The sequence below is a fragment of the Papio anubis genome, chromosome 15, assembly GCF_008728515.1.
Source record: "Papio anubis isolate 15944 chromosome 15, Panubis1.0, whole genome shotgun sequence".
Taxonomy (NCBI): domain Eukaryota; kingdom Metazoa; phylum Chordata; class Mammalia; order Primates; family Cercopithecidae; genus Papio; species Papio anubis.
Genome location: NC_044990.1, coordinates 32,041,294 through 32,066,402, shown reverse-complemented (window position 1 = coordinate 32,066,402; position 25,109 = coordinate 32,041,294). Strand labels below are relative to the sequence as shown.

General features: G+C 37.8%; 1 pseudogene; it reads right to left on the bottom strand.

Moving 5' to 3' along the window:
* The window catches only part of LOC103879268, a 346,426-nt pseudogene that overhangs the window by 7,948 nt on the left and 313,369 nt on the right, over positions 1–25,109 (bottom strand).

Below are 25,109 nucleotides of genomic sequence, written 5' to 3'. Positions count from 1 at the left end.
GTGGGCCCAGAGTGAGCCAGCAGAGTTCAATGAGGTCACGAGGAATAAGTTAGCCTCCGTTGCTATCCCTATCCAAAGGTTGTCTGGCATAGCAGGAAAACTCGTACAGCAAAAATAAAAGGAGGTATGCTTCTGGGAGCAAAGGACTGAGTGAAGAGAAACTGAGCCTTTTTAAAATCACCAGTAGGTGCAGGAGGGTGTCCAGGTAGCCAGGACACTTAATGGGCCACCCCTTAGAGCTAACAGTAAAAAGTGATTGAGGGCAGCCAGATGGCAGCAGGAAAGCTGTGTGCTCTTGAAAATTGGATACTAGTAAGTGGAAAATGCCCAGAAAAAGGGAATAAACCACTTCATCAAAACCTCTGCCCATGTGTTTTCTGTACATTTAGATGTTTCTGAATTGCCAATGCTTATCCGCTTAACAATAATAAGCAACAACTTAATAATAGCTAACTAGTAAGAACTAAACTACCCTGTTGGAAGAACTAGATAAACATTACTTATGGGAAAGGAATCACTATTATGCTCTCTCTCTCTCTCCTCAACAGGTCAGCCTCCTTCCTACATATTAGTTATATTTAGAGTGACCACAGAATTTATTTGGAAACTTTTGAGAGTAAAGAGTATGTTACTAATGATTTTGCCAGAACCAGGAATAAACAGATTCTGTCTGGAGCAACCAAGAAGGCATGGTTACCCTAGCAATATTTGTGCCCTTTCATTTTCACAACCACAGGCTTCGTAACAATAAAAGCTGTCGCAAGGAAGTGCCTACAATGTCAGGTGTTTTACCTATGTTGTTCCATATTATCCTCAAAGCTACCCTATCAAGTAGGTATTATTTTCACAGTTTTATAGAAGAGGAATCTGAAACTCAGAAAGGTTAAGTAACTTGCCTAAGGTCACACAGCTTTGATCCAACAAGAGAAGATTTTATCAAGCCTGTAATATACGTGAAGTCTTTTGCTAGCTGTTTCCACATTTGATATGCCATGTTAATACTTAACCTTTGAGAAGTGGGTAAGGATGTATCTTTACAGATGAAGAAATAACATTTCAGAGGAGTTATTATGTTGTTCAAATTCAACCAATCTAGGAAGTGCAGAAGTCCAAGTTGAACCCAGGGCTCTCTGAACCTGATGTATAGGGTTCTCAGCTTCCCATGCTGCCCTTCAAGGGGCTGAAAGGGGATGTTTTCAGTCTTTAATTGCTGAAGCCCAATTTGGTAAAAAAAAAAAAAAAAAAACAGAGTGAACAGACAGCCGATGATGAAGTTCAGGTTTTCCATTACTTTTATCATTGGAGCTTTGTACCTGTCAAAGATACATTTGTTTAAGATGCCTAGAAAAAAAAGCCATGCTAAATTATCAGCACACAAATGAGGCATAAACCCATAGCTCTCCATACCAGAACAAATCTCACTAAGATGCTACCAAAATTAGAGAGAATCATGTTTATGTGCAGTAGTTCCCAGATAGCCTCCTGCAAGGCACACAGCGAACAGAATGCACTCATCCTTACTGACTCATATCCAGGCCTTTCAAATGACTTACATGGAACCAGGGTAACTACACACTCCATCTCTTCAGCATTGGGACATGTAGCTGCAAATCCTTTTCGACCCTCAAGTAGATGAACGGTGTGCATACAAGCTATCTAAATTTGTGAGTAGCCAGAAAGAATTGAAGGTGGTCAGGAAGTGTGCAAAAATCAGAAAAACAGTGCCTCAGCCTGCCTTCCCTGGTGACCTGAAGGGAAATATAATAGAGTTGGTTTTTGTAACATGTCTTATTACTGTATTAGGATCATGTTAAGCATACTGTCAAAGCCTGATACAAGTGGGCTAATCCTAAAGAAAAGACTAGAAAAAGTCTAACAGTGAGTTATTTTCTGAGGGAACATAGATATTCCCAGGACACCCTCGAAAGCAGAGGTCTGTCTCTGAAAATTAGTTCATCCTTCAGCTTATGAAGTCACCTTCCTGAACATGAGATGAGATTAGGACCATGGGCTTTGCTTTCAGGCAGAGTTGGATTAAAAAGTTAATTCTGGGACTGACTGGCTTCTTTCAGCTTGGGTTAGTTTATCATCTGTGAGACTCAGTTGCTTCCTCTATAAAACATGATCGTAACATCAACTTCCAAGGGCTGTGGTAAAAACTAACCCGAGAGATCATATATGGGCACACCAGGCAAAGAAGACAACATGGAGTCATGTAGTAGAGGTTTAGTGAAAGTTAATTTTCCTTACATTGCTCTAAATGTGTGACCTTCTGTGAGTCACTCAGTTCCTCAAAGTTTCAGTTTCTTGATTTGCAAAATGTAAATAATAAAATTTGTGAGCATTAAACAAGAGAATATATGTAAAGTACGAATCACAATTCCAGGCACAAGTCTAGCACTCAGTAAATATTACTTCATATACCTCCAGTGCTATTTCTCCAGGCAGACTTTCTGTTCAGCTGCACTAGTAGATACTGCATTATATTTGCCCAAAGTTTGCACAGAATCATAGGAGTTAAAATACTGCTGCTATTCCTGAGCAATGAAAGAAGTGAATAGTGTCTGCCTGGTTTTGGCCGTCACACCAGTTGAACCAATCTAGAATATGTGGCCTTTGCATTAACCCAGAGCCTTCCAGCCTACTTCTACCACTCAACTGCAGCACAGTGACCCACCTCCTGCAGAGGCTTGTTATCATAGACACTGATTTGTCATGCTGGGCCTTGCTAGCAGCTTTCTAGTCACTCACTTCATACTTCTCGTGGCAAATTATATTTGACTTTCAATTTAAAATCCAGAATACTCTGAAATAAAACCTCAGTGTAATCATGGTGATAAAGCAGTGGCACGTGCAGTTTTGACAGGATGAGATTTTTTGTTGTTGTCTGTCATGAAGAATCTCCTTCTGCATAGACCCACGCCCAAATCTGACCTCCAAAAGCCCCACACACATATCAGGGAATGATAGAAGATTCACTCATCCACACTACCTTGAACTTATAGGGAGCTCACAGCACTAGAAGTTACTTTTAGAAGCAGAGGATTATTGTCCTATTGAAAGTCATGGAGTCTTAGTTAGGCTTGGTTCAGTGAGCATGAAATGAATGAAGTTAGAAATGGAAAGAAAAGCCATATCTCAGCAATAAAGTTTTCATCTTATTTAATCAAACACATATTTGCATATTTCTTTGGCAAAGACATCAGGTTCTCCAGTTGACAAGCTAAAGCAAAATCTGCCAAAGGAAATTGTTTTGGTTCTCTCTCCTGAATAAGAAACATTAACTCCAATTTTTCAGCATTAAACTTTGGTGGCTATTACTGCTATTTTCAAGTCCATTTGACTATCAAGTCCATTTGACTTAATGAATTTCAAAAACACAATCTGGGATTCCGAGTATTTAGAGTACTTAATTTCAATAGATTATCAATTGCATGAAAGTTTGCAAAGGTTGGTCAACTCTGGTTGAGCGATCAATCCAAAAGTATTTACATTTGGTCCTAAGCTACAAGCATACTTACATTTAAGTATGGATGTTGGACTTGTATCATATAAAGTACTTGATATCTTTAGCATCTTGGCCTTGGAAACCTTAAAATTAGCTACAAATTAGGGAATTATTTAAACCTAACTTTTGCAAGCATTCTTCATGATACTTCTTCACATATAATGTTGTCATACTGATTTATACATGATCTCCTCCCTTAATGCCTTCCAACTGGAAAGCAAACCGTTGAACAAGCCAAATTTAATTCTGATATTGAAAACTTTATAAGTGCCAAAAATATAAAACCCAAAGATAATTCAACTTGCCATTGGAGATATGTAAATTATATATTAAAATTTACAGCTTATCAGATATTTTCTATAAAAGCATTTCAGCTGCATAGAAAATTGGTATTTATAAATATTTGACAAATTTCCCTATGCCATAAATTTAAAGAATAGGCAAAATGCTGTTTGCCCCCAATGACATTGTAACCAAGGGAAAGAGTTGTGTGATTCGGCCTCCAAAGAACTGTGCAGGGACTCCCCTGGCTGTATTTTCTTCAATCTCCCCATTTGCCACTGATTTCAATGGTTTCTCTTTTTCTCACACCATCTGGTATAATCTGGCCATGATTATTTTTATGACTTAAGAAGAAGAAACACTGCCTCAACACACAAGAGGTTTCCAACTTTAGTCTTTGAGAGCCATTGCCAGGAAAAGAAAGTGGGGATGAAGACAAAAATTCCAGAGACTGACCAGATATGAGCAGCACCTGTTAATGTTCCCCCTAACTTCTCTGTGACTGGGGTAGATCTATATCATACACTATAATCAGAAAGCAGTACTGTGCTCAGCCAGCTTCTCATCTTATGCTCTCATCTTAAGACTTCACAGTCTTACTCACAATTAATATGACAGGTTATCTTTCTTGTCAATGAAACCATTGTCCCTGGAATTCCTCTTCCAACCATATATTTTTCTCAAGGCCCTTCTTTGGTCCAAGATCCATGTTAATATAATAGTCAATATCTATTGAGTATTTACCTTATATTGGCCAATTTACCAAATTCTTTATATATTTTAACTCAAAATAACGATATTATTACCATTTCCATTTTACTCATGAGGAAATGAAGATATAGACTGGTGGAAGCATTTAATGTGAACTCCAGAAGACTAAGTCCCACAAAGTTAGGCTTAGCATCTTCTTACCCTTGCTGTTCTCCAGAAACAGTACCTTGTTTTCTCAGCCTGGCATTATTAGTAAGGTCACATATTTGATTCTTAACTTTTGAGCTTCTGATTCCTAATTGCCTTGGTGAAAATGTATTTTGAGTTCTAATTATGAAATTGGCACTGAGTCATTACTTTAAGGTACATGAAGCCAACCAAAAACCCATCTCTAACTACCACCATTGGCTTCTTCCACCAACTGATCCATGGATCCTGACTTATGCTGGCTCAGAAGGTAAGGAAGTTTTGATTCAGTAGAGTCAAGAATATTGTCCCATTCCTGGAGTCAGGGATTCTCTTACAGAAGAGAAGGGAATAGTGCTCTGAGATGAGCCCTCTAAAAATACCTAATCTGCCTCATTGGGAAAGATTCACAAAGGAAGAGAGGAAGTATGTTGTAATAGGAATTATAAAGGCACTGTGATGTGGCCTGAAAGTGAGAAAGACACCAGAAGTACAAAAAATTGTAACAATAACCACAGAACCCATTTGTGAAGCATCTGATATATGCCAGAAATATACCAGTGATTGTGACAATGATGATTATGATGATAACAATTTAAAAAAATGCTTATATAGTGATTCTTATGTGCAGGCATTGTTCTAAGTTCTTTATATATCATAACAAATAGAATCTTCACAACAATCCTATGAGTTATATGTTATTAATATACTCTAGAGATACAAAAGGGACTCTTACGTTGAGCAATTTGCTGCATGTTGGCTCAAAGATGGCTTCTAGAATATCCTCTAATAATGAAGCCCCAATTTGCAATATAAGACATAGTTTGGTACTGAAAACCCAAAGGACTTGACACTTCTCTGAACTTTCAGACAAAGATGGGTGGGGATGAGGAAAGAAAACAAATAACAATAAAACCTCTACTCAGGAATAGCTACCACAGATATTTCAAAACACAGAAATAAACTAACTTTATAGAAAACAGCCAAATTACTCATGAAATGAAAGACTATGTCTTGGGATGTAAAAATGTTGGAGATTTCACAAATAATTCAAAGTATATATTTAATTTTATTTATTTATTTATTTATTTAGATAGGGTCTCACCCTGTCACCCAAGCTGGAGAGCACAAGCTGGAGAGCTGGTGGCACAATTCTAGTTCACTGCAGCCTGAAACTCACTGCAGCCTGAAACTCCTGGGCTCAAGTGACCCTCCCACCTCAGCCTCCAAAGTAGCTAGGATTACAGGTGCACACCACCACATCCAGCTAATTGTGTGTGTGTATGTGTGTGTGCGCGTGTGCATGCAGGTAGATGGGGCCTCATTATATTGCCCAGGTTGGCCTTGAATTCCTGCCCTTGAATGATCATCCCACCTTGTTGTCCCAAAGCATTGGCATTATAGGTAGGAGCCTCCATGCCCAGACTTCAAATAGATATTTTATGAATCTGAAAGAGTTAATGACAAAAATAACATTCTTAAAAGAACAAGAGATTATGAAGCAAAAGAGACAGATATAAATCTAATATTAATAAATATGAAAAAAGCTGTCAATTAGAAATTCAGAAAATAAAAAATGTAGCCACTGAAAAACTTTTGCAATAGATAATATAGAGTAGTAATATTAATAGTATGGTATACGATTGCCATAATTGATGGAGAATCATTAAACTGAAAGATAGTCCTAACGAACTTACCCAAAATCATTATAATGGACGCAAAAATGTGAAATAAAACCTGTTGTAGTATTAAGAAACTCCAACTATAAATTCAAGAATAAGCAGAAGCAGTATTTGAAGAAATAATGACTACAACTTTTTAGGAAAAAATTAAAAACAGGAAAACTCAGATTTTTTTTTTTTAATTTATTTATTATTATTATACTTTAAGTTGTAGGGTACATGTGCATAACGTGCAGGTTTGTTACATATGTATACTTGTGCCATGTTGGTGTGCTGCACCCATCAACTCGTCATTTACATCAGATATAACTCCCAATGCAATCCCTCCCCCCTCCCCCCTCCCCATGATAGGCCCCGGTGTGTGATATTCCCCTTCCTGAGTCCAGGTGATCTCATTGTTCAGTTCCCACCTATGAGTGAGAACATGCGGTGTTTGGTTTTCTGTTCCTGTGATAGTTTGCTAAGAATGATGGTTTCCAGCTGCATCCATGTCCCTACAAAGGACACAAACTCATCCTTTTTTATGGCTGCATAGTATTCCATGGTGTATATGTGCCACATTTTCTTAATCCAGTCTGTCACTGATGGACATTTGGGTTGATTCCAGGTCTTTGCTATTGTGAATAGTGCTGCAATAAACATACGTGTGCATGTGTCTTTATAGCAGCATAATTTATAATCCTTTGGGTATATACCCAGTAATGGGATGGCTGGGTCATATGGTATATCTAGTTCTAGATCCTTGAGGAATCGCCATACTGTTTTCCATAATGGTTGAACTAGTTTACAGTCCCACCAACAGTGTAAAAGTGTTCCTATTTCTCCACATCCTCTCCAGCACCTGTTGTTTCCTGACTTTTTAATGATCGCCATTCTAACTGGTGTGAGATGGTATCTCATTGTGGTTTTGATTTGCATTTCTCTGATGGCCAGTGATGATGAGCATTTTTTCATATGTCTGTTGGCTTTATGAATGTCTTCTTTTGAGAAATGTCTGTTCATATCCTTTGCCCACTTTTTGATGGGGTTGTTTGTTTTTTTCTTGTAAATTTGTTTGAGTTCTTTGTAGGTTCTGGATATTAGCCCTTTGTCAGATGAGTAGATTGCAAAAATTTTCTCTCATTCTGTAGGTTGCCTGTTCACTCTGATGGTAGTTTCTTTTGCTGTGCAGAAGCTCTTTAGTTTAATGAGATCCCATTTGTCAATTTTGGCTTTTGCTGCCGTTGCTTTTGGTGCTTTAGACATGAAGTCTTTGCCCATGCCTATGTCCTGAATGGTACTACCTAGGTTTTCCTCTAGGATTTTTATGGTATTAGGTCTAACATTTAAGTCTCTAATCCATCTTGAATTAATTTTCGTATAAGGAGTAAGGAAAGGATCCAGTTTCAGCTTTCTACTTATGGCTAGCCAATTTTCCCAGCACCATTTATTAAATAGGGAATCCTTTCCCCATTTCTTGTTTCTCTCAGGTTTGTCAAAGATCAGATGGCTGTAGATGTGTGGTATTATTTCTGAGGACTCTGTTCTGTTCCATTGGTCTATATCTCTCATTCTTATACACCAGTAACAGACAAACACAGAGCCAAATCATGAATGAACTTCCATTCACAATTGCTTCAAAGAGAATAAAATACCTAGGAATCCAACTTACAAGGGATGTAAAGGACCTCTTCAAGGAGAACTACAAACCACTGCTCAGTGAAATAAAAGAGGACACAAACAAATGGAAGAACATACCATGCTCATGGATAGGAAGAATCAATATCGTGAAAATGGCCATACTGCCCAAGGTAATTTATAGATTCAATGCCATCCCCATCAAGCTACCAATGAGTTTCTTCACAGAATTGGAAAAAACTGCTTTAAAGTTCATATGGAACCAAAAAAGAGCCCGCATCTCCAAGACAATCCTAAGTCAAAAGAACAAAGCTGGAGGCATCACGCTACCTGACTTCAAACTATACTACAAGGCTACAGTAACCAAAACAGCATTGTACTGGTACGAAAACTCAAATTTAAAAGACACAGTGCAACCTTGGGTTAATTACAAAATAAAAATAAAAAACAAAAGCAAACGGTAAGGTATACATTTATTATTTGACTCAGCAATCTTACTATTAGAAATTTATCCTAAGGATACACATCAATAAACTAAAACAATATATGCACAAGTTTATTCATGGTGGAACTTTTATTATACCAAAATATTAGAATAACTTCAAGGCCCATCCATAGAAAGCCAATTGAATAAACTTGATTTATCATCATAATGGAATATTATACAGCTGCTAAAACAGATTGAGAAAGATCACTATGAATTCATATACAGTGATTTAGAGGATACATCGTTACATGAAAAAAGCACAGAAAAATATAAAGAGTACACAGTGTTTTCTGTTAGAAAGTCTGAAAATATGTATGCACATATGTTTATTTTGGCAAAAAGAAATACAAGACAGATTGAAACAGAAACAAAAATAACAACAAACAGGTCACCTAGAAGTGGTGAGTAGGAACAAGATGAAAGGGTTAAGGAAGGGAATAAGGCTTCTCAGAATACACAGTGAAACAAAATGAATATAGAAAGAAAGCAATGTAGTCAATAAATTAAATAAATTGGTATGAAAATGTTGGCAAATCTATTAAGTAACATCTTTTTTAAAAGAAGCCATTATTACTATACTTCGTTAGTTTAAAAATACTCAAAATAGAATTCTATCACAGCAAAATTTTGGAAATGCTAATTTCTTTGTCTTATTTTTGTAGGAAGAGCTTCTAAGATTCTTTCGTCACGCTTTAAATACTATATTAAATATGTATGATAGAAATGTAACAGTAATCTCTAAGAAAATAAAAATAATTTAAATCTTCCAAGCTAATGGGAAAAAAGCATCAAGAAAATTTTGTCAATCAAAGAGATGAAAAAAAAAACATCTAAGTGAAAGAGAACCAATATAAAATGGCTACAACACATCATAATGTTTCAAATATAAGGAGATTAAAACCAATTTGACAAGGCTGAAGAAATAAATAGTCGAAGATAAAGAATGTCTGAACATTGGACATAGAAATATTCACACATGGCCAGGCGCGGTGGTTCATGCCTGTAATTCTAGAATTTTGGGAGGCTGAGGAAGGCAGATCACGAAGTCAAAAGATCGAGATCACCCTGTCTCTACTAAAAAATACAAAAAATTAGCTGGGCGTGGTGGTACACGCCTGTAGTACCAGCTACTCAGAGCTAAGGCAGGGGAATCACTTGAACCTGAGAGGCAGAGGTTGCAGTGAACCAAGATGATGCCACTGCACTCCAGCCTGGCGAAAAAACGAGACTCCATCTCAAAAAAAAAAACCAAAAAATTTATATATACATATATATACACATACACACATAAATAAAAATGTGCACCACTGCCAGTTCTCCCACCTCAGACAGTCAATTCTCTCACTTTTGGGAACCACATGAAAAAAGCCTTGGAGAATTTGGAGAATCTGTAATTTCACAATTAGAAGAAGGAAAGTAAATATTTTGAACAAATATTATTGAAGCAAGTAAATATTTGTTCAAATTAATTTACCAATGAAAAATGAAATATTAAAAAACCAGAAGCACCCTAAGAAAGTGAATTTGGGGACAATATTCTAGGCAGGGCTGACTTGACAATATCCTGAATCCTTCTGCCCAGAATCATACAGACACAAACACACAAACACTATTTTCATGTGATCTCATGGTTTGAAATTCCACCAGTCAGAGATGCATATGAGTTAAGCGTCTAAATATACGAACACATCAGGGTTGATGGAAATTCTCTGCTATACGTGGAGGGCTTAGAGGGGAAAGGGTGAGGGGAATATGAATTTTGGAAAGTGCAAAGAGAGGAGTGAGTGCACAGATAAATGAAAGTGATGGGAAATTAGGCAGGCAACTGGGTGCAAAGACAAAAAGAAAGGAGAAGGTGCCAAAGATACTTCATCTACTCACAAATCTTGCTTTAAGCTCAGATCACATGTTTAAAAGATGCAGGAAAAAAAGAGTTATCTCATTCTCTCTTCTGACTCCTCCTGAACTGCATGGCTCTGGTTAACAGGCGATGGCATTTATGGCTCTGCTATCAGTCCTTCTGTTATGCCAGGATTAGAGATGCTTTGGCTGCCAAACACAGAACTAAATTAACTTATACCAATATTTCTACAAGCTATTGTGTTCCAAGACAAGCCATAGGCGTGAAGCAGATGTTCTCAAAGCATATATTTGACAAAAGATTAATGTCCAGAGTGGTATGTATTCTAAACAACTGATTTACACACATAGATTTTGCACATAACTCCTGTGTTGGTTGAGTTTTTCCTCTTTATAATTACTTTGATATTTTTCCCCATTCATTTTTCTTTTTTTCTTTGAAAACCTAATGTGTGCTGGGTACCTCAGTGGATGAGGGCTATACATGGGTAAGTAAAACAAGACCCTGCCTTCAGAAAGCCTTGACAGGGTAGCAGAGGAATTAACTGCCGAGGCAAAAATTTACCAGATGAAAGAGAGGAAAATGTAAAAGTTGGCAAAGAATAGGAGTTCAGTTGGGTGTGTTTTCTTTCAAATCATTTATTCAGTTTTTCTCATTGCTTTCTACTATAAGCCTGATTTCATTAAGAAAGTACTCACGAAATTTCTAAGACAACAGACACAAAAGAAATTTTTCAACAAAATCTGCCTAACATATCTCCCCCATCTTACTCCTTCCACCCCATGGAGCAGACAGCTGGAGTCAGCTGACTTGTTCATATTTGTGTATTTGCAGGGTTTAACCTCTTCACTGCACCAACAAGCCAGGCATGACCACTGAATTGTCGCTGTTCTGCCCACAATCCATACTCTCCTCAGAGACAACACTGTTGGCAGTTTTTTAAAGGATTGATGTTGCATAATAGGCACTATGCAAAAAATGCTCAGTCCCCAATGCAGCCTGCTTGCCATATTCCAGAGGTTACACTTTGCGAAGTTCATGCCAGAATGTTCTGCTTTCACTGAGTGCTTAAATGCTCTTAGCAGGAAGAGAGGATAGGATTTGTTCCCCATTGAGACTCCGGAAATAATAAGTAGTTCGCAAAAAGTGAAACCTCTCAGTCAGCGATCTGTGCTTGGGAATGAGCCTTTGACCCATAGGAATTTGTTAAGTTTACTTTCAAACTCTTCATTTTTAAAAAAGTTTTTTCCTTGTTGTTGTAGAGAATTGTTTCATTTGATGCATCACTAGCCTTCTCCTGTTGTTATTTTGTGTTTTTTTTTTGTTTTTTGTTTTTAAATTAAGGGCTGTGTGTTGTACTTTGCCCTCCAGATAAAAACCATTGTGGCTACAGCCTTTGCTGAGAACCTTACCCAGCAGAGACTGAAGCATTTGCTTCTTCTGATGAATCTGATCAAGCCCATCTTCTTCCAGTATCTCGATTCTGAGTGCAGCCCCTTGATTAAAGGAAAAATCAACCTTCTGCAGCCCTGGGCCTAACCCGACTTTTTCCCTTGTGTAGTTTCATCTCCAGACTTTCCAAACCTGGCTCCTTTCCTGGCTGCTTCCTCCGTGGCCCCTTGGAACAACAACTGGCATTTAAGCACCAACATTTACAAAGGACTTCCACACACAGAATGGGAGGCAAAATAGACTAATCACTTACTGTGAGCCAAGCACTGGGCAAGACACTTGAAAAACATTACTATACCTAATCTATAAAACTCTGTTGGGTTTTTCTATTCCCATTTTAACAACATGAAGAAAACAAAATATACATCTCCTCAAGGAAATCTAGCCTCATGATTATTGTGTAAACTACAACAAAATGCATCATTCCATCATCTCAGTATCTGTTTCCTAAAAAGACTTATGATGATCAGAAGCCAACAAGATATTTATGATTCTATCTCCATCTTTTATAATCATCTCATTCTTAATTAACTCAGCAACATTTCTTGAACATTTAACCACTTGGACTTTATTGAGTCCTTTTATAGCATTCAACTTAGTTTATGGAAACCACAGTCTTTCCTTTTGAGCTCATATTTCAATGGCTTACATAATGATATATTAAAACATGCAAGTGCTGTAGCAAGTGCAAGTGGCAAAAACAGGCTTGGGAAGAGCCCAACTGGCTTTTCATGAGATAAAATTTCAACTAGTGGCTGCCAGAGTGGGGAGACATACTAGAGAGTAACTTTCTAACCTCTAGCTTCCGAATGAGCATTTCAGAAAATGGAGGTTAGCAGTTTTACTGCTAAATGGTGTGTATGGCATGATCATGTTCTTTCCTCGTGTGTATGCCTGTATTATTATAAACAAAGCAACTGAAATAGGCAGAGTATCCTTTAAATGTTTACAGACTCACCTGGGTTTGCTGCTTTTAGCTTAATTAGCTGGCATATGAGGGTGTGGCCTCTGGAAAAGGAGGTATTTTTAAGTGCTAGACAGAGACTGTGACCAAGAGCTAAGTCTGGACTAAAGCAGGATCCAAGGTTATATGAGATATCATCCCACATCAATCAGAATGGCTATTATTAAAAAGTCAAATATAACAGATACTGGTAAAGTGGCAGATACAAAAGAATACACTGCTGGTGGGAAGGCAAATTCGTTCAGCCATTGTGGAAAGAAGTTTGGCAATTCCTGAAAGAACCTGGAACTACCATTTGACCCAGCAATCCCATTACTAGGTATATACCCAAAGGAATACAAATCATTATACCATAAAGGCACATGTACACAAATATTCATTGCAACATTACTCACAACAGCAAAGACATGGAATTAACCTAAATGCCCATGAATGGTAGACTAGATAAAGAAAATATGGTACGCACACACCATGGAATACTACACAATTATAAAAACGAATGAAATCATGTCCTTTGCAGCAACATGGAACAAGCTGGAGGCCATTATCCAAAGCAAACTAACACAGGAACATAAAACCAAATACTTCATATTCTCACTTATAAGTGAGAGCTAAACACTGAGTACATATGAGCACAAAGAAGGGAACAATAGACATTACTTGAAGGTGGAGGGTGAGAGGAGGGTGAGAACCGAAAAACTACCTATCAGGTACTATGCTTATGTTACCTGGGCGACTAAATAACATGTACACCCAACCCCTGCAACATGTAATTTATCTATATAACAAACCCACATATATACCCCTGAAACTAAAAGTTAAAAAACAACAAAAAAAGATGGACAGTGCTTTGTAACTAAAATGCATTTGTTTATTCATCCACTTATTCAACAGTATTTACAGAGGATTTTCTGTTTTAGGTGAGGAGGATGCAGTGATAAAAGCAGACATGGTCCCTCTTATAGTTTTCAGGCTTTAATGAAACCCTTAAAAAATAAAAATTATATTACAACGACAACAGGTGCTATAGAGAAGAGCTTCTTGGTGCTTCAATTTTATGTAGTCAGAAAGGTCAAAGGAGACATTCCTGGGTAAATGATACCTGTGAGAAGAAGGTGTAGGAATCAGCTCCATAACCAAGGGAAAGAAGTACATTCAGAAAGAGGGAGAAACATGTAAAAAGATGCTGTTGTGGGAGCAAACAAAGCAATTTCAAGGCAATAGAGCGATCAATAAACATAACAAAGTATCTTCAGTCAGAAAGGTTATTCTCAGAAATAATACTGGGCTTGGTAATAAGCATCTCACAAGTTGGAAGGGGGAACTTACAGAGTTCCCCTTGGTGACAATCCACAGCATCAAAACCAAGCAGCAGCACTGAATGTCTTAAAGAAGGACATGTGAGAACTAAGCTCAGGGATCAAACTCCCAGGGCACTGGGGCTGTACAGGGAATGAGAATGACCAGATAGGTCTACAGAAAGGTCACCAGGCTGCACATCAGGGGACCCGGGTCATAGCCCTGCCTCTGTTAAATAACAGCTGTTTGACATTTGGGAAGACATTACTCTTTCTGGGTCCACAGATTATGATCACCTTTCTGGGTCTAAATTGTGACTCTGCCCCTTATTAGTATATAATCTTGGGCAAATTACAAAACTAATCTGAATTTCAGTTAATCCCTTTGAACAAATAGAGATTAAAAAATCCCTTCCTCCTTGAACTGTAAGGATCAAATGAGATAATATGTGTAAAGTGCTTAGTTGTAGCAGATGCTGTTGGTCCTCCACCCATATGCCTTGTAGCTGCCAGTGTTCCCTGACAGACTTCCAATTGCCAGTAACTTCATTTTGTGCCTCAGGACATTTTCTCCAAAATCTTGAAAAGTCACTTTGCCCATGCAAAATTAACACCTGCCTCCCTTCCACAGCAGCCATTAGGCAATGGTTCAGAAACTGCACATAAATGCTTCAGTTTCTTAGCCCTTTAAATGGATTACTTCTGAGGTTTGGGTTTTACTCCTTTTCTCAGATTTTCCCATAGAATTAAGCTCCACCCACCCGAATGGAATAAACCACTTGCATTTGAATCTTCATCTCAGGGTACACTCCTGGAAGAACCCAAACTATGACTCTGTACAATATCTTTCATATAATAAGCACTTAATAAATATTTGATTAATTAATGACATGTTTAAGAGAGAAATCCATTATATCTACTAAAGCAAATAAGTTTTCTAAAACTTTAAAGATTGTTTCAGTTTCTAGGAGAACTCTAAAAATTGTTCTAGCACAAAATAACTAAAAAAGATTTATTACTTTTTCCTGGTACAAATAGAAGGGTAGCTATATGGGCAAAGTAAAAGGTAACTAGATTCAAAGCACAAGTCATCTGGACTGTTAAGAAAGCCAAGCAAAGACCTGAAGATAGCAGCAGATGGCATCCATAAATTATTTGAAGGAGCTTGAAGAAGCTGCAAAAAGCAAAATGATGATGCTTCCTCTGGGAGACAGCCCAGACTCCTGTTAATACTCCAAACTTGGTAGCAACTGGCCCCTCTTTCTGTCTTCCAATATTTCAGGATAGCCAACCGTATAAAAATGCAATATATTATGTAAGTTTACATTATAGAATTTAAGCACCCTCATGGCAGTGCTAGGTCTAGAGAAGGCTTTGCAAATCAGTGAGGGGGAAGCTGTGGACTTACAAGGATTTTTCAAGCTTGTAAGTAGCTTACATTCACAACCAGCTACCTTGACAATGTCAAGCCTCCCCTTTGGGTAGGGTAGTAATGGTAGCAAACTCTAGCCAATTAGAAGAGTATACAAAATAAGTGAACATTCAAACCCTGAGCCATGTGGGCCCTCATCATGGAACTGAAGCTAAGGATAATTATTCTACTATTTTCACTATTAATTATTACTACCTTAATAAAAATTTCTTACAAAAACTATGGTCAGCAGTTTTTCAGATGGAAAACACTAATTTATCCAGTAAAATATGTTTCCCAGGTATTTTTGTGCATATTCAAGCCAAGAGAAGGAAACTAACTTTCAGACTTTAAATTGGTCTTCAAAAATAATAATTTTTATCACCATAAAACAGAAAATAGAGGGTGCAGAGAAACATGTTATCAATGCCACAGGTATGCAATCAGCAAAATATAGACCATGGGAAACTCTACCAGACAACTAACCAAGTTTCTTATGAAAATTGAAGAGAGGTGGAATGTACATGTGTGTAAAGGAGGGGAACTATAAATTAAAGAATACTTCAGGAGACATAGGACAATAATGATCACAATTTTCACTATTTACTATGTGATACACAGTAGATGAAATATTTTGTGTGTATCATTTTATTTACCTCATAACCATCCTCTGATGTTACATGTGGCTGTATAACAAACCATTTTAAAACTTAGTGCCTAAATACAACAAACCATTTATTATTTCCCATCAGTATAGGACCACACTGCTCTGGATCAAAATAATTAAGAACCTCGTCTGAGACAACTGGGTTGACCTGGCTCTGCTCCACAGGATCTCTCATTCTCCAGGAGGCCAGGCTTGATCTCATGGTATAGGCACAGATTCAAGAGAACAGAAGCATGGGCTTGGTACTGGCACATCTTTTCTTCTACCATGATGTGCTGCCATAGCACTGACTCAGGAAGTCGGGGGAAAAGATTCCATCTTTTGATGAGAAGAACTGCAAAGTCACATTGCAAAGAGAATGGATACTGAAAAGAGTAAAGAATTGTGGTAATTTTTAAATCAGTCCACAACATCTGCTAATTGTTACGATTGTCTCACTGCTACTGTAAAAAGAAACAAAACAGCAGATCTTGGAAGTCTCAAGGTTTGCAGGCATTTGCATGCAGTCAGGGCAAGGATAGGGTTAGAATTCTTTAGAATCTTCTCTTCCGGCACCTTTTAATTTTACTAACTAGACTTTTCCTCTGTTTCTCTGGGAAACCCCCACTCAATCCCCTGAGGCTCTTATACATCCCTATAGCACTCTCGAATTCTTCAGCCTTGGCTCTCATCATATTGTATTGTATTTCTTTGTTTAACTCCCTGACTTCCTTTAGAAGGTAGTTGTCTGATGGCAGAAACTGCCTTTTCCCTTCATCATTATAGCCTATGCATATCAACTGCAGAGTCTGACAAAGCATCACCACACAAGAAAATACTGTATTATTTGCTGAATGAATGAAAATTCAGAAAAATATGAATGAAAATAATAATGAAAGCCACTGTGTGACTGAGGGGACACAGAAGCATGGTTGCTTTCATTATTATTCAAGTGAAGATATAGGAATTCCCTATGATAGAGAACTCCCAGCAGTAAAATGCTGGTTAGCACACAGCCAACTCCATTCTTGCTCTTTTCCCATGGGTAACTCTCTACTAGCGAGAGAACCATAGCATTTTAACACCATAAAAATTGCAGTCAGTTATTTGTCTGCAGGCTCTTGTGCAATTGAAAGCTAAAAGTCTATCAGAGGGTTCTAAACAAGGGTGTATTTCTTGATTGAATTTCTGTCTACCACAGAGCTTGGAAATAAATTGTCCTCAATTTTTGGTGAGGTATACAGATCTGCTGAACCATTTTCTTTTCAGCCACGTTTCCAATCACTAACTAATTATTTTCTCCAATTCCTATCTAATAAAACTTTATTTGGATCAAAATTGAATAGTCTTGGTTATGCGGAACTAGATCTGAAAAACATCAAGTAGTTGGAGAGGATATTTGAAGATATCAGGGTTGCCTCGTTGGATACAACTAGCCTGCACAATTTCAACTTAAAATTCACTAAAACTTAAAATAATTTTTTTTAAAAAAGAACAACAAAATAAATGTAATACAGTTACTTTTTTCTGCAACCATTTTTCTTATAGTATTTTAAGCTTGAGCAAAAAAAGTATTAGGTTACATGTGATTTTGCTAAAATAAGCCTCAATAAGACAGACTTCCTGATTATAAGTTTTTGAAATAAAATTCAATAACAGCTTTATCATGTTCTGAACTTCAGCATATTTATCAAGCAATTCAACTCTGAGAAACAAGTTAAAGGCTTCGTAAAAATAAAAGAATAAATATTTATAACATTTGACCCAGCAAAGTTACCTATAGAAATTTATCTTTCAGATGTCCTTTCATGTGTTCACAAAAACGTAATTCAACAATACTTATTACAATTTTTACAGTAAAATATTAGGAACAATCTAAACATTCAATAAAAAGCTGATTAAATACATCATATATATATATGTATGTGTGTAGAAATAATGAACTGTTATGCAGCAGTTAAAATAAGGCAATACACACATATTTATATCAATATGGAACTTTCTCCAAGATAAATTGTTAAGTCTAAAGAAAAAAAGGCTGAGACAATGGGGTTTTCTAAATATACAATCATGTCATCTGCAAAGAGGGACAATTTGATTTCTTCTTTTCCTAACTGAATACCCTTGATTTCTTTCTCTTGCCTAATTGCCCTAGCCAGAACTTCCAACACTATGTTGAATAGGAGTGGTGAGAGAGGGCATCCCTGTCTTGTGCCAGTTTGGGCAAAGACTTCATGTCTAAAACACCAAAAGCAATGGCAGCAAAAGCCAAAATTGACAAATGGGATCTAATTAAACTAAAGAGCTTCTGCACAGCAAAAGAAACTACCATCAGAGTGAACAGGCAACCTACAGAATGAGAGAAAATTTTTGCAATCTACTCATCTGACAAAGGGCTAATATCCAGAACCTACAAAGAACTCAAACAAATTTATAAGAAAAAAACAAACAACCCCATCAAAAAGTGGGCAAAGGATATGAACAGACATTTCTCAAAAGAAGACATTCATACAGCCAACAAACACATGAAAAAATGCTCATCATCACTGGCCATCAGAGAAATGCAAATCAAAACCACAATGAGATACCATCTCACACCAGTTAGAATGCCGATCATTAAAAAGTCAGGAAACAACAGGTGCTGGAGAGGATGTGGAGAAATAGGAACACTTTTACACTGTTGGTGGGATTGTAAACTAGTTCAACCACTGTGGAAAACAGTATGGCGATTCCTCAAGGATCTAGAACTAGATGTACCATATGACCCAGCCATCCCATTACTGGGTATATACCCAAAGGATTATAAATGATGCTGCTATAAAGACACATGCACACGTATGTTTATTGCAGCACTATTCACAATAGCAAAGACTTGGAATCAACCCAAATGTCCATCAGTGACAGATTGGATTAAGAAAATGTGGCACATATACACCATGGAATACTATGCAGCTATAAAAAAGGATGAGTTTGTGTCCTTTGTAGGGACATGGATGCAGCTGGAAACCATCATTCTTAGCAAACTATCACAAGAACAGAAAACCAAACACCGCATGTTCTCACTCATAGGTGGGAACTGAACAATGAGATCACTTGGACTCGGGAAGGGGAACATCACACACCGGGGCCTATCATGGGGAGGGGGGAGGGGGAAGGGATTGCATTGGGAGTTATACCTGATGTAAATGACGAGTTGATGGGTGCAGCACACCAACATGGCACAAGTATACATATGTAACAAACCTGCACGTTATGCACATGTACCCTACAACTTAAAGTATAATAATAATACATAAATTAAAAAAAAAGAAAAAAAGGAAAAAACAAGGTGATGAACAATGTGATTGAATACTAAAGTTTGTATTAACTATTTTTAGTTGGTATAAATATCTGTATTCTCTTGAAGAATGCACCAGACACAAGTAAGAGTGATTGTTACCTGGTGAGACATGAGTCTGTGGAACAAGGATGAGAGAAAGAGTTACTTTCACTTTAATAGTTGTATATCTTTTGAATTATTGACCTTGTAGTTGCATTACTAGTCTTGAGCAAAATAATAATGCTAAAACAAGTAAAGCAAAACTTACGTCTGTAAAGCAGAATATTAATGCAAAGGCTTAATTGCAATCAATATTTCAAGTAGAGACCAACCAGAACTTGAAAATAATGAATACTGCTTTAATATATGTATGTAAGTTACATAGCCAAAGATAAGTGTATTTAAGATATCTTGTTATGACTCAAGAATTAGTTTCAGTGAAAAATTACACTGGCTTTTTGGCCACCTATTTGGTTTACATGCTACTCCCCAAAAAGCCTCTATCTTAACTAGGAAGAGAAAAGGGCGCGCACACACACACACACACACACACACACACACACACACAGAGAGAGAGAGAGATACACAATCATTGGCCATCCTAAGACAGAAAAGTGTCACTTGTTTGGCTACCTCATTTCTCCAACGGATGAGAAATGAGGTGCCTTCATTTGGATGCCTTCATTTCTGGCCTATTTTGGAGAAAATGAGATAATCCAAGATTCATTAATGGTGATGGTATCATTTAGAGAATAGAGACTTAAAAAATAAGCACTGTGTTATGCAGAGTAACTTACTTTGAAATAAAAATACTAGTTTGCCCTTCGAAAAAAATGAAATGGTTAAACAAATAAACCTGAAAGGACACAACTTCCACTTCTAACTATGACAATGAGAGTGTGTTCAATCCACACTTCTGCTGAGATCAACTGTAAAAGCTGAATAAAATACAGAGCAAAAACAAAAGAGTTTGAGGGCATCAGTGAGCACATAGGCAGATAAGACAAAAGGTTCTGAGATGCCATAGAGGGGGCAAGTGCACTGAGCTGAACCAAAATTCTCAGCCACTTTTTCTCCTAAAGGCATAAGCCAATTTCTCCATGGCAAACAGGGCTTCGATGCAGAAAGCAGTGGCTCTGAAAGTTTTAACCTTTGTCTTGAAATGAGGAAAAAAATAACTGAAGTTCAGTGTGCCTAAAACAACCAGGAATGGAGGAACCAAGACCTTAGAGAAAAGATAACCTCAGAGAATTGAGGACATCATTATTTTTCCCTCAAGCCATCTGCAAATTCCTAGTCGATGATACTGAGAGGCCAGTAAACAAAGCAGACAGAAGTAGCTAGCATGCTGAAAAGCTAAAATAGAGCTTTTTCAGGAGTCTCAATGGTAGGAAAATGAAAATAGAAATCAGAACCCACCACCAATAAGAAGCCCTGGTAAACACTCCAGTTTTTCAATTAAGAATAGTGAGGGCTAGGTGCAGGGAAAGGGGTAAATAGGAGATAGAAAGGTGCCCATAAAGGCCAAAACTTTGCCTCAAATTACTGGAATCCCTGATTTGAACAAGGTAACCTGCCCCTATTCTAATAGCAATTTAATTTTATTATAAATTAAATAGAAAATATTAATATTGACATTTAATATTAATATTTATTAATATTGATGTGTCTAAGTAAGAGCTTTGCTATCTCTAAGTAGCATCATAACTCTAAGTAGCATCCTAGCATTTGGTCAATTACAGAACACTGATGAGATTGTCTGCAATCTCTGACTGCCTTTCAAACCCAGTTTCATGAAGAATTTCCAAGCAAATACCCACTGGTTGAAGTTATCTGGGTTGCCACCCTATATTTTCTCAGGCAACATATCATTTTATTACCATCTCTGTGTATATTTTCTTTGACTTCTTACATTCGAACAAATGAAAGATTTGTTTAATGCAGTTTTAAGTGTATTCACACGTATTAGAATGGCTATAATTTACGAGACAGACAATACTAAGTATTGACAAAGATGACAAGAATGTACACCAACCGGAATTCTCGTCCTCTGCTGGTGAAAGTGGAAATGAATACAAGTTTTTGGAAATGTTTCATAGAAATTCCTAAAGCTAGAATTACTTACTAATCTACTCTGATCCAGCATTTTCACTCCTTTGTAGATACCCAAGATAAATGAGTGTTGATGTCCACTGAAAGACACATACAAGAACGTTCAGAGAAGAATTACTTTTAACAAAACCACAAACTGGAAACAATCCAAATATCTTTCAATAGTAAAATCAATAAGTAAAGTATAGTATACTCACATTATGGAATCACTACATGAAAGACAGAAAGAATCACTAGTACTCTGATATGGTTTTGCTGTGTTCCCACCCAAATCTCATCTTGAAGTGTAGTTCCCATAATCCCCACATGTCATGGGAGGGACCCAGTGAGAGGGAATTGAATCATGGAGGTGATTATTCCCATGCTACTGTTCTCATGATAGTGAGTGAGTTCTCACGGGTGATGATTTTATAAGGGGCTTTTACCCCTTTTGCTCTCTGCTTCTCCTTCCTGCCATCATGTGATGAAGGATGTGTTTGCTTCCCTTTCTGCCATGATTGTAAGTTTCCTGAGGCCTCCCCAGCCCTGCAGAACTGTGAGTCAATTAAACTCTTTCCTTTATAAATTACCCAGTCTTGGCTGGGTGCAGTGGCTCATGTCTGTAATCCCAGCACTTAGGGAGGCCAAGGCGGGTGGATCACCTGAGGTCAGGAGCTCTAGATCAGCCTGACCAATATGGTGAAACCCCATCACTACTAAAATTACAAAAATTAGCTGGACATAGTGGCATGTGCTTGTGGTCCCAGCTACTCAGGAGGTTGAGGCAGGAGAATCGCTTGAACCCGGGAGGCAGAGGTTGCAGTGAGCCGAGATCACACCACTGCACTCCAGCCTGGGTGACAGAGTGAGATTCCGTCTCAAAAAATAAAATACCCAGTCTCAGGCAGTCCTTTATTATAAAGCAGAGTGATAATGGACTAATACATACAAATAACACAGACATGTTGCTTTTTAAAAGCCAGAAAATGAAAGTGGACATGTATAATTATTCTATTTTTATAAAGTTCAAACATAAATTCAAAGTTACCTATGGTTGCAATAAGCCAAGCAACATGTAAAGGTAGAGGGCATAGTCACCTTAGGCTTGCCCTCTCTTCAGATACCAGCCTCAAGCTTGGTGTCCTCAGGGCCACCCTCACTTCAGACCAGTTAATTGCAAATTTGTGGGTCTCCACAACTGCCCTGAGGTTCTATAATTTGCTAGAAAAAATCATAGAACTCAGGAAATTCTACTCTACTTATGATTATATTCTTATTAAGTGAAAGGATACCATTGGAACCAGCAAAGGAAAGGAAGCATAGGGAAGAATCTGGGAAGATTTCAAATGAGAAACTTCCTTATTCACAGGGACACATTACTGTCCTGGAAGAGATGTGTCACAGTATACGTAGAGAATTGCCAACCAAAGAGGTTCACTGGAGCCTTTGGGGTCCAAAGTTTTTACTGGGGCTTGATTAGTTACTGTTTGCAATAGTTTCAGCCTGTCCCATAGGTTTGGCTTAATGCCTTTAGTTTCCAGCTTTTCCAGAGATCAGAATTGATCTGTTAAGTCCCACCTTAAATCACAGTCATATTGTTAGAATTTTTGGTGGCTAAAAATCCCCAAGCAAGCAAAGACCCTGCTCTCAGATGGGACACTTCAGAGGCCTAGAGATCAGCTTCAAGTAACCAAGGGTAACATCCAGACCTCTCTTTGGGTAATATTAATTCTTCACTACGCAATATGATGGTCAGAATAGCAGTTACCTTTAAGGGCATGTAATAACCAGAGAGGAGCAGGATCTCATTTCCAGGGTCCTGATAATGTTCTATTCCTTGGCCTGACAGTGGTGGCACAACTCTGTTTATTTTACTACGTTTATTGAGCTGTGCTTTTATGATTTGTATGCTTTTCTGTATGTGTGTTATACTTCAATAAAAATATATCCTTAGGGAAAAAAAAATTTAAACCCAGAGATACGACTCAGCCCAAGCAGCTATTTAATAGTATGAAACAGGGAGTGCTATACAATTCATGGCTTCTACCCAGTAGGGAAGCACTTTTCAGGTTGAACTCAACACAGAAGCTGCACTCTTCCTGCCAGAGAAACAGCTGCAGTGAAACCCTTCCTGCTGCTAAGGGGCTGAAAGGCCATTTCAACCCAAAATGGCATAGGTCATGAATGGTGTGTGGGCCAGAAAATATCAATGAAGGATGCAGAGCAGTGTAAGAAAGAAAGATGGGGTTGAAAGAAGAGGAGGGAGAAGAGGGGGAAAAAGGAGAAATAAGATCAAGACCAAGTCGAAATATTATTTCTTTAGCTGAATATTCACTCATGTCTTAGCATTTCCCAGAACAGTCTCTGAGGCAGGATTTGTGTACAAGTGATTTATAAGAGAGTAAGGGAGTTGTGATTTATAAGTGATTCATAAGAGAGTAATAGGACAGTGAAGGGCAGCAATTCAAGCAAGGTGGCCATCTTAGGCACAGTCCCAGCCTCAGCCTGATCCCACAGAGGAGCCCTATAGTATAAATTGTGCCTTAGGGTTCATCTCTACTCAGGGCAAGGGAGCTGGATTTCCATACTCCTCTACTAGTTGGTCACTTGCTAGGGGCAACATCAAGGGGATCATAAGCTCCCAGGCATTTGCAACTCGCTGCAACTTCAGACAAAGCAGCTCTAATATTTTGAGGACAGTCCTCCAAAGAGAATTGTCATGTGAGCTGTTACAAGCTAAAGTATACAGATCAAGACAGAAGCTTACAAACTATGGAAGGGACCTGAGAGGATCACAGTGGAGCAGTAACTGTTCACTACACCAAGTGACAAAGAATTGCAAATTAATATGCAAATATGCTATATATTTGTTACACATTTATGTACACTTTCTTGTTTGTTAAATATTTAGAACACCCCAGCCAGGCACAGTGGCTCACGCCTGTAATCCCAGCACTTTGGGAGGCCGAGGCGGGTGGATCACCAGGTCAGGAGATCTAGACCATCCTGGCTAACACAGTGAAACCCCGTCTCTACTAAAAATACAAAAAAACAAAATTAGTCAGGTGTAGTGGTGGGCGCCTGTTGTCATAGCTACTAGGAAGGCTGAGGCAGGAGAATGGTGTGAACTTGGGAGGCGGAGCTTGCAGTGAGCTGAGATGGCGCCACTGCCCTCCAGCCTGGGCAACAGAGCGAGACTCCATCTCAAAAAAAAAAAAAAAAAAAGCATTTAGTACACCCCATTCCTGGTATCCTGGTATGACAGTCATCATTCTCAGTCAATCTTTTATAATGTTCCAAGTTAGATAGTCTTTTAAATTATTGTTAAAGATATTTACTCAAACTGGCTGAATTACAGCCAGTAATTTCAGTCACTATTTTAGCGATCAGAGAAGGAAGACAAGAGAAAGATGTCTCTGATCTGAATGTAATTTAGTATGGTCACTATGGAAAACAGTATGTAAAAATAGGCCTGCCATATGATTCAGTAATCCCACATCTGGGTACATACTCAAAGTAAATAAAATCAGTATGTCAAAGAGATATCTGCAGTCTTATATTCACTGCAGCATTACTAACAATATCCAAAATGTA